This window comes from Eptesicus fuscus, chromosome 5, assembly GCF_027574615.1.
Source record: "Eptesicus fuscus isolate TK198812 chromosome 5, DD_ASM_mEF_20220401, whole genome shotgun sequence".
NCBI classification, from domain to species: Eukaryota; Metazoa; Chordata; class Mammalia; order Chiroptera; family Vespertilionidae; genus Eptesicus; species Eptesicus fuscus.
In genome coordinates, this window is record NC_072477.1 from 106,687,588 (window position 1) to 106,697,127 (window position 9,540).

The 9,540-nt window shown below is 65.7% G+C and overlaps 1 pseudogene; it reads right to left on the reverse strand.

Annotated features, from left to right (window-relative positions):
* Window positions 1-1,259: 1,259 nt before the first annotated feature.
* On the reverse strand, window positions 1,260-9,128 carry LOC103300215 (multiple epidermal growth factor-like domains protein 8; annotated as a pseudogene).
* Between the last annotated feature and the right edge of the window lie 412 nt (window positions 9,129-9,540).

Here is a 9,540-nt window from a genome sequence, read left to right on the forward strand (position 1 = left end):
CCAGAGCTCTGTCCCTCCACCAAGGGGTGGCAGCAGCAGCTTCCTGCCCCTGGGCTGCCTCACTGTCCCGCCTCTGACTCTTCTCAGCCTTGTCCTCCACCAGCCCAGCCATCCCTGCATTCAATTCCTTCTGCTGAGACACTGAGTGGCTTCTGTTCCCGTTTGGACCTGACTTGAGATGTCTAAAGGGCATCTTAGGCCCAGCCCTGCCTGGTGTGGCTCAGTGGTTAGAGTATTGGCCTGTGCACCAAAAAGTCTTGGGTTCAATTCCCGGTCAAGAGCACACACCTGGGTTGCAGGTTCCCTCCCCACCCCTGGTTGCGGGGTGCAGGAGGCAACCAGTCAATGTGTTTCTCTCTCTCCCCATCTCTTCCACTCTCTCTGAAAAGCAATGGAAAAAATATCCTCGGGTGAGGATTAACAATAATAATAATAATAATAATAATAATAATAATAATAATAAATGACCCCATCACCCATGGGCCACAAAGTTAGGGTCCTTCTGGCTTCCTCCCTCCCTCACGCTGACACTCACACTTCCCATACACCTTTCTACCCACATCCTGCTCTGTCCCTGACTCCCCCTCCCACGGCCACCACCCTGATTTGGCCCATCATCCTCTCTTGTCCCCCTGCTGTCTCTCTCAGCCCTTCCAATCCATTCTCCCTGCCACAGATGAGCGACCTCTTAAATAGGTACATCGGATCCTGTCCTCCCCTCATAAAACTGTCCAACAGCTTTCCATTGCCCTGAGAACAAAACCCCAAACCCTATCTGGGGCCCACAGGCCCTGGGTGATCCAGCCCCAGGGGCCTAACCCCAGCCCTATCCCCTCTTCACACTCCGTTGGGGTCACACTGGCCAGCTTTATGCTCTTTCCATTAAAACAGCTGGTTTGCACATCAGGAACCTGCTCCCTCTGCCTGGAACACACTTCCCCCAGCCTTTCCTTCTCAGTTTCTATCTAGCTTCTCGGATGCCCAGTTCACTTTCCACATCAGTCCCAGGAGACTGGGGACACTTCTCTGTCTCGGTTCCTCTTTGCCCGGTCCAGTGCCTTCAACAGTGCCTGGCACACAGTAGGAACTCAATAAATAATTACTGAATGCACAACAAAGGAGGCCTGGCGTGGGGACCCCCAGGGGAAGGAAGCCAGAGTGCTCTGAGGACAGTGTCCAGGGGCCCCCGTGTGGAGGGGCCCCAAGCCCAGGGCCCCATCAGGGCACTTGGCTGCTGTGGCTGAGGGCCCTGGCCTTAGTCAGAGGGACATGCTGGTGAGATTGTCCTGGCTCAACAGTCCCTTCTGACCTACACCAGCCCCGTGGCCACTGCCCCCAGCACCCCCACCGCCCCCAGAGTGTGCATGCAGCCTGTGCCGCAGGCAGGCACCGCTGGGCGGGTGGGGCCCGCCCGGCAGCTGGAGCAGCAGGGTGGCCACACCTGCCATGCCATCTTCCGTGGGCTCCAGGGCGAGGGGCCCGGCTCGCAGGCCGGCAGTGGTGGTGGGATGGCTGGGGGGCAGCATCCCCCTCCCACGGGTCCCCAGGGCCCGCCAGCCCCCGTCAGCAGCAGGGGTGCCAAGAAAGGCTCAGAGCAGCGGAAGGGGGGTGGGGGGCGGGGGGTGGGAGTCCGGCCGGTTTTCAGGCAGGAATTGGGGCAGCTGGGTCGGGCGGGAAGCAGACGGTGACCTTGGCAAAGGGGCGGCTGGCCATCTTGGTCATCTCTTGCAGGTGCCGCGCTGCTCCTGCCGCTGGTCCAGGGCCTGCTTGGCCTTCAGAGGAGCAGACAGAGGGAGAGGAAGAGGAGGAAGCAGGAGAAGAAGACGGAGAAGACAAACAGGTCAATGTGGGCCTGGGCCGCCGGAAGAAGAGCAGGCCCTGCGAGTCCCCCGAACCGCCGGCGCCAGGCCCGCTGGGTCTCCCAGGCCCAGCAGGAGCCGGTGGAAGCGGCTGACGGGAGGGCGTGGTGCTCGTGGGGGTAGGTGATGGCAGTCTGTCCCGCACGCTATGAACCACCAGCACGGCTGACGGCTCCGTCATGGTCACATAGGCGATCAGGCCCCTGGCCACACCTCCCGCACCCGAGGCTCCATTGGGGTGCCGACCCACTCCCGGGCACTGGTCCCCCAGATCCCCAGCCCACGGGACCCGCCTTCCGCAGGGGTGGGGGTGGGGCGGCTGGATATGCACTGTGTGGACTCCCGTGTCGGGGGCCACGCGGACCACAAAGGTGTCGTGGGAGGTGGAGACGTGGAGGTCCAGGGCCCAAAGGTCACATCCAGCGTCAGGTGATGTCCACGTTGGTGACCTTGGGCTGCACACGGAAGAGGACCGTGCGGCCGGGCCCAGGCCCCGGCGCTTGGGCTCCTGAAGCCGCTGGTCTGGGCCGTGGGGTCCCCGCAGCTCGCCTGCTGCACAGAGAGGCGGTCGCACTGCGCCGCCCAGCGGGCTCCCGCGGAACGGCGCCCGCCCTTGGCGCGCAGGTGCTGGGAGCGGCGCCCCTGGCGGGTGCCGTTTCCGTGTTGTCCTGCCCCGGGCGGGCGGCCTGTCCCGTCCTGCTCCTCACAGGTCTCCGCACGGCCATGGAGCACTCCCGTCCAGGAGGAAGAGCCGTGGAGGCAGCTCGCACCTTTGAACCCACAGCGGCTATTCTGGCCGTTGACACACAGCCGTCCGCTGGGACCCTGTCACCGTCTTCACTCTCCGCTGCATCCAGGGAGTCCCTCTCTGCTCCCTCCTGGCCATTTCAAGCTCCTTCCTGGAGAGAAGGTGTGGCGGGGCCCCCAGGCAGAAGCCGCGAACAGCGGGAGGCAGCTCAGAGGCTGCCCTCGGTGTGGCTGCGGCAGCGCGGGCAGTGGTCGGGGCCCCGCGCACTCGCTGTGGCGGTCCCAGCGACCCTCCCTCCGTGGGGCAGCTGCATCCGACAAAGCCAAGGTGGCAGCGGCAGGAGCCATTCCCGCAGCCCCGGGCGCACACAGGGCGGCACGGCCCCAGAACCTGCCCAAGAGGTAGCCAGTCTTGCAGCTGCACTCACGACCGTGGGGCGGGTCACGGCAGTTCTGTGTCTCATTGCAGTCAGGGTGCCCGTTTGCACACTCGTCCTCAGGGGGCAGGACAGGAAGGCCCAGGAGGCCCCAGGACGTCCACACGTCAGCCCATCACGGCGGCGCTGAGTCCACCCTCCAGGCAGCGGCCACCCCCATCCTGCCTCCCCCCCCCCCCAGGCACACCAGCCACAGTGGGGGCGCCGTCGGCACAGGGCGCGCTGGGTTGCCTGGGCACAGCCCAGGGAGCAGCTCTGGGGCCCTCGGAGCGGCCATACATGGCAGGGGCCGGTATGAGGGCTCAGACCGAGCTGGAGACTGCTGCTCCGGGCAGTGCTGCGGCCCGTCCGCACCCCTGGAGTCCAGACAGGAGGTGCAGCTGGGCAGGAGGTGACAGGGCGTGGGGCAGGGCACTGGGGACACGTCAGCAGAGGGGCTGAAGCTGTCCAGCCGTGGGTGGGCTGCAGGAGAGGGTGCGGCGGGTCTCGCCGTCCTCTTCAGCTGCCGTGTCCACGTGCACTCGCCCTCCCCGGCACACTGCCCGCAGTCGGCAGCCCACACGCAGCCTCCGAGCAGCTCCCTGCCCAGAGGCCTCTCGCTGATTGATCCGACAGTCATTCCGGAGGTGCAGGACCCTGGGGACAACTGGTGCACCACTTACAGCGGGGGACAGATGCCTCTCCATCTCCAGGCTGCAGGGTCCGGGATGGCGGGCAAGGCACTCACTGCAGGTCCGGAGAAGTCGGCATTCCTCAAGGGAATGAGGCATTGGGGAGCAAGCGGGGGCCCCACAGCCCAGTCTGTGGGCCTGGTCCCCAGACAAACAGACCCCATGGCACCAGGTGCAGACCCCAGACTGGTTACAAGCTTCAGGTGAGGGCAGCAGGCGACCGGGGTCAGGGGGCATGGTCAAGACCAGCAGGCGGCCCAGGGCCACTCCCCCAAAGCCCCCTGAGATGTACAGGCGGCCCCCCCACTGCTGCTACAGCCTGGGCCACAGACTCCTCATCGGGGCCCCACAGAAGCCTGGCGGGTGCGGTCAGGCAGCAACCCAGAGTTGCAGTTGACTTGGTAGAGCAGCACATGGCTGCTGAACTCATCAGGGTCCGAGCGTTCCCCCAGGACCACCACGGTGCCCCCTCTGTCCCCTCGCAGCGCGGCGCGGAGGCGTGGAAAAGTCGGGGCCGGGGCTTTGCCCCCTGAGAAGGGGCAGCAGGCTCCAGGTTCGGTCAGGACAGTGCAGGGAGTAGAGCTCAGGGGACGGGGCCACCAGCTCCACGTGGAAGCAGAAATCCCCAAACACGCAGAGAGAGTCGGTGGCCTGGTGGCACAGGGCAGAATGACCACAGAGACCTGTGGGGGGCGTCCCACTCTGAGCTCCGGACACCCAGGTGCCAGTCGCCAGCTGGTACTCGAGCAGCTGCTGCTTGAAGGCATTTTCAGGAGAGTAACCGCCCACCAGGAGCGGAGACCAGTGAGGGTGTGACCAGCGACGGCTGAAGTTCCAGTCTGAGGGGCCTTCTCCTGCCGCCACTGTAGGGTGGTGAGGTTGAGGACCCAGAAGTCTCGGGCGATGCCCCCAGCCGTGAGCACCCCCCCTCAGGTACATGGCACCACGGCCAGCAGGCACATAGACAGCTGCATGGGAGGAACAGGGTGAGGGGCCTGGAGCCCCGTCCTCAGCTCCTGCCAGCATCTGTGTCCACCTCCCTCACTCACTGAGTACCTCTACAGGTTTCCCAGCAGCCCCTGGGGGAGGCCCAGGCCCCCAAACATCCACAAGGTGGCATCAGGTCCCTCCACCATGGCGTGCCCCAGGCGGTGCAGGAAACGGCTGGCAGTGTCAGCCGAGAGGCGGCTGTCCGTGAGGGTCTCCCAGACCAGCTGTCCGCCGTCCAGCTTCGTGGCACAGTCAGGGCCCCGAAGCCCTCAGCACAGATGCACACGCCCAGACTCTGGTTACAGGTCCCTGCCCCGCTGTGGGCATTACAGTTTTCAGGGCACAGAGCCATGCGACAGTGTGGGCCAGCCCGGCCCTGGGGCAGCAGCAGAGGCCAGCACCTGCGGCCCCATCCTGGGGCACACACTCCTGGGGGACGGGCAGCTCCCAGGGCCCCCTGACCCACAGCGGGCAGAGCCCACTGGAGCTTTGAAGCCCCAGGACGAGGAGCCGTTGGCCTCCCAGTGCAACACGAGCAGTCAGGTAGGGCCTGTGCAGTGAGGGGCCTGCCCGCCGCTGGCCGCAGAAGGCAGCGATGAGGCTACAGTCCGACTGCACACCATGTCCAGGAAGAATGGGAAGCCATCAAAGGCCGGCATGTGGCTCAGCGTGCCGGGGGTGCTGCCGTCAGGGGAGAAGGTGAGGGTGAGTGGGGGACAGAGGGTCCCAGGAGCACAGGGCTATAGTACCTCAGTGGCTGAGACAGCCCACACACAACAGGAAAGGCCTGGCCCGGCTCTCGCTGCCCCACACGCCCGGAAGCAGTGGGTCCCCATGCCCACTGCACCGGCAGTGCCGGCAGCCGCCTGAGCCCGTGGCGCTGCCAAAGCTGCGGGGCCGGCACCGTTCGCAGTGCTCCCCCCAGGTCCAGTCCCGGCACTCACCGCAGAAGCCAGGCCCCCGCTTTCGGCAATGGCTGTGAAAGTTGCAGCCACAGTCTCTGGAGCAGCGGGGCCGGGGGTCCCGGGCAGGCGTGGGCGGGGGCAGGTCAGATGTCCAGCCCAGGTGACACAGGCAGGGGACGTCAGGGGGCCACTGCACACACCATGGCCGCAGTCCTCCAGGCACGTGCGATTGCAGTATGTGATGCCATCACCGTGGTAACCTCGCTGGCAGTGACACTCGTAGCTGAGGGGCGTGTTCAGGCAGGTCGCCCGCAGGTGGCACCGTGCCAGGCCCCGGCAACACTCATCCACATCAGGACGGCGGACATACGCCCAGCGGGCAGGGAGGGCCACGGACAGCCCCAGGCCCTCCCCGACCCACAGGGAGCAGTTACCCCACCCAGGGGCCCTGAGAAGTCCCATGGAGGCACCGCCCCGTGTGGGGTTGTCCTCATTGCCGCACCAGCCGCACTCCTGGCTCTGCAGACACTCGTGGCAGGTCTGGAGGCGGTCACAGCTCCGGCACGGGGCTGAGTGCACCTGTCACCCAGCCTCGGCAGCCCCCACGAGGGTCCCGGGCCAGGTAGGCAGCAAACAGACAGCAGGCGCGGTGGACTGGCACCGGGCGCACTGGCCTGAGTTGGCCAGGCAGTCGTCACAAGGCAGGCGCTGGCTGCAGAGCGGGGGACACTCCCACGGGCTCTTCAGGGCACCCTGACGCCGGCCTCACCGGCTGCATGCTGCGTCCCCTTTGCGGTTGGTGCTCTGATGCCACTCACAGAAGGGGTCCTGGGTGCAGGCGTGGCAGTCGCCATGCTCCTCACAGAGCGGGCAGGGGGCAGGCACCAGCACCAGCGAGGACCCGCGGGCCCCACTGTCCGTGCAGTGAGCCCCCCTCTGGCGCAGGTGCCGGTGGAGCTGGTCAGGCACCAGCCGCGGCCCTGGTCTGCCAGGCAGCCCGGCAGGAGGAGCAGGAGGCACAGGCTGTGGAGCGGTAGGGTTCCAGGAAGAAGATCTCGCTGCCTCCGGGCACACCAGTCCGGTCCCACAGCAGCGTGAGCTCGCTGTGCCCAGGGCCCGCCGAGCCATTGAGCTGGCCCCGGATCTCCACTGCGTACCTGTGGCCCCGGCCAGGCAGTGGGAAGAGACGAGCAGATCCTGGGCGCTGTGGCCGCCTCGTCTCTTTCTCCTGCTGAGCCACCCAGCGCCCCACTTCCTCCATGTTCTCTGGGTCAGGGCCAGGGGCATCCGGGCCGGGACGTGCAGGCGCTGGGCCCGGGCCCACACAGCCACGTCCTCAGCCCCTGGCCCAGCGGGCCCGCCCGGAAGCAGTGGGTGGATGAAGCCACGAGAGACTAGTGATACGTCGGTCTCCGGGCTGGGTGTCAGGGTGATGGTTGTGCTGCGGACAATCAAGACCTTGTCAGGTTGGGAGGCGCTGGGTGGCTGTTGGAAGGTGAGGAGGTGCAGGCAGGCAGGAAGCTCTGGGTGACGCAGGCCTCCAGGGATGTGACGGAGACAGGTGCAGGCCCCACCAGCCCACGGGGCCTGAGATCTGCTCTCCTCGGCAGTGGGCCTGCTCAGGCCGAGGGAGGCAGCTCTCATTGTGCACGCACCGGCCCTGGGCACCAGGTTCCCGGGGAGGAGCTGCAGGGCTGCTGAAGGCCAGGCAGGCCTGGCAGTCACCCAGGAGGCTCTCCAGGCCCAGGCAGCTGGCAGCCAGAAGAGCCCCGGAGGGGGTCCCAGCAGGCAGTGCAGCTTGGCAGACCCCTGACACCAATTGCATTCGGGGTCTCGAGAGCAGACACTGTGGTCCGTGTACATGGAACAATAGTCCAAACGGTAGTCTGGGGCAGGCGTCTGGAACACCAAGTGGGGGCACCTTGTAAGCCATCAAATCCCCACGGGGCCGGCCACTGTACCCACCAGCCACCAACAGGACACTGCCACCAAGCACAGCTGCCACATGTGAATACCGACCACAGGGAGGCGCTGCTTGGCCCTCGGGCGTTCCTGGTGGGGCAAGCTCAGCCCCTGACACCCACTGATGGCAGCCCAGGTGGTAGAAGATGCCATCTTCATAGCACTTTTCCTCCTGGTGATGGGTGTGCACGTTGCCTCCATAGACACCATGTAGTTGCCCAGGACACTGGCCATGTGGGAGGCTCGCTCCCGTGGGCCCTGCAGCCCATCCGGCCCTTCAGGGTTGTCCACACACGCCGATCCACATGGAAGAGCTCAGTGGCGTTCACCCGCACAGAGAATCGGGCAGTGGAGGGCCGGTGTCCACCATGAACCAGCAGGGCTCGAGATGGGGCGTGAAACACCATGGAGTGGCCGGTGGCGGCAGGGGGTTGCCCACCTGCTGAAATCACCTGCTCCCAATAGCCCCCCTGGTGCTGTCAAGGCGGAAACGGAAGAGGCCGGAGGAGAAGAGGTTGTGCTGGGTGCGGCCACCAGACACATAGAGCCAGATGTTGTCCACTAAGGCAGCTGCGTGACCTGCCAGGCCTGGCGGCCCCGCGGAACTAGAAGCAGGTGGTGCCAGTTGCTCCCAGTGGCCCCTGCCCAGTGGGCTAAAGGCCCACACGTCGCTAGTGAGGGAGCCTCAGCCAGCTCACGGCCCATCAACACCAGGGAGCCGGCCCAGGCCACAGCCACATGGGAGCGACGGGCAGCGGGGCAGGGCTCAGGTCCCAGCGCTCCCAGGTGCTGGCAGAGAAGTTGTACAGCACGAGGTCACCCAGGGCGCTGTTGAGGTCCTGGCCTCCAAAAACGGCCAACAGCCCTAGTGGGGACAGGAAGGCACCAGCTGCCCCGACACGGGCAGGGAAGGCAGGGTCCCCGGCACTCACATTGTGCCACCAGCCAGCCCCCTGGTTCTCCCACAGGTGCAGGTCACAGGCACGTCCCAGGAAGCCAGGCTCACAGCGGCACAGTCCCAGGGGCGAGGCACAGGTGCCATGGCTGCCACAGTAGGCTGAACACTCCTGCAGGCCACAGCCAGGGCCCCCCCAACCTGGTTCGCAGGCACACCCCCCCGGGGCCTGGCACTGCCCATGGCTGCGGCAGCCCCCAGGGCAGAGGGAGAAGCGGAAGGAGGCATTGAAGCCCAGCAGGTTGTGGTTGGCATCGCTGGAGAGGTGCAGCAGCATCTTGCCAGAGGAAGCCTCGATGGGTGGGGGTAGGGTGCTCCCCTCAGACTGGCAAGCAGGGGCCCTCAGGGGGAGTCGCCACCATACACGAACAGGTAAGCATACATGCACTCCGTTTCAAGGAAAAGTAAGTCCCCTGCCTCGATGAGCCATTCGCAATTGCCATTGACGCTGTAGTTGCCCGCACCATCCGTCACAAAGCCTGGGGCCTCCCGCAGCACTTGCCGTCCCCCTTGCAGTCCCCCACCCGGGCCCCAGGGGACATCGGCCCCAGCATGGCCAAACACAGAGCCAGCACGGCGGCCAGAGCCCGGCCCAGGGCCATCGCCGCCTCCAGCACTGACCCTTACAGATGACACGGACCCTCCACGATGTGAGGCCCTGAAAATGCGACCTCTATGGACGGGACGTGGCCTGGCAGACCGGGGAGGCCCAGGAGTCGCAGGCCAGTGAAGGGAACTGCCTCTGTGGACGGGCTCTGGGAGTCGAAAGGTGGACCCTATAGACCCATGACAGGCCCTGTAAATGGGGTTGCTATGGACAGGGCCGACCCCTAGGGACTGTGGGAGTCCCTTATAGACAAAGGCCCCCATAGGCTGGCTGACCCCATACACGATGTCCAGCAATTACCGACGCAGACCGCTGCAGGCCAAAACGGACCTTAGAAATGGATGGGTCCCCGTGAGGCGAGGGGCCCTACAGCCGGACGAGGGCCTCCATAGAGGGTGCGGGCCGGG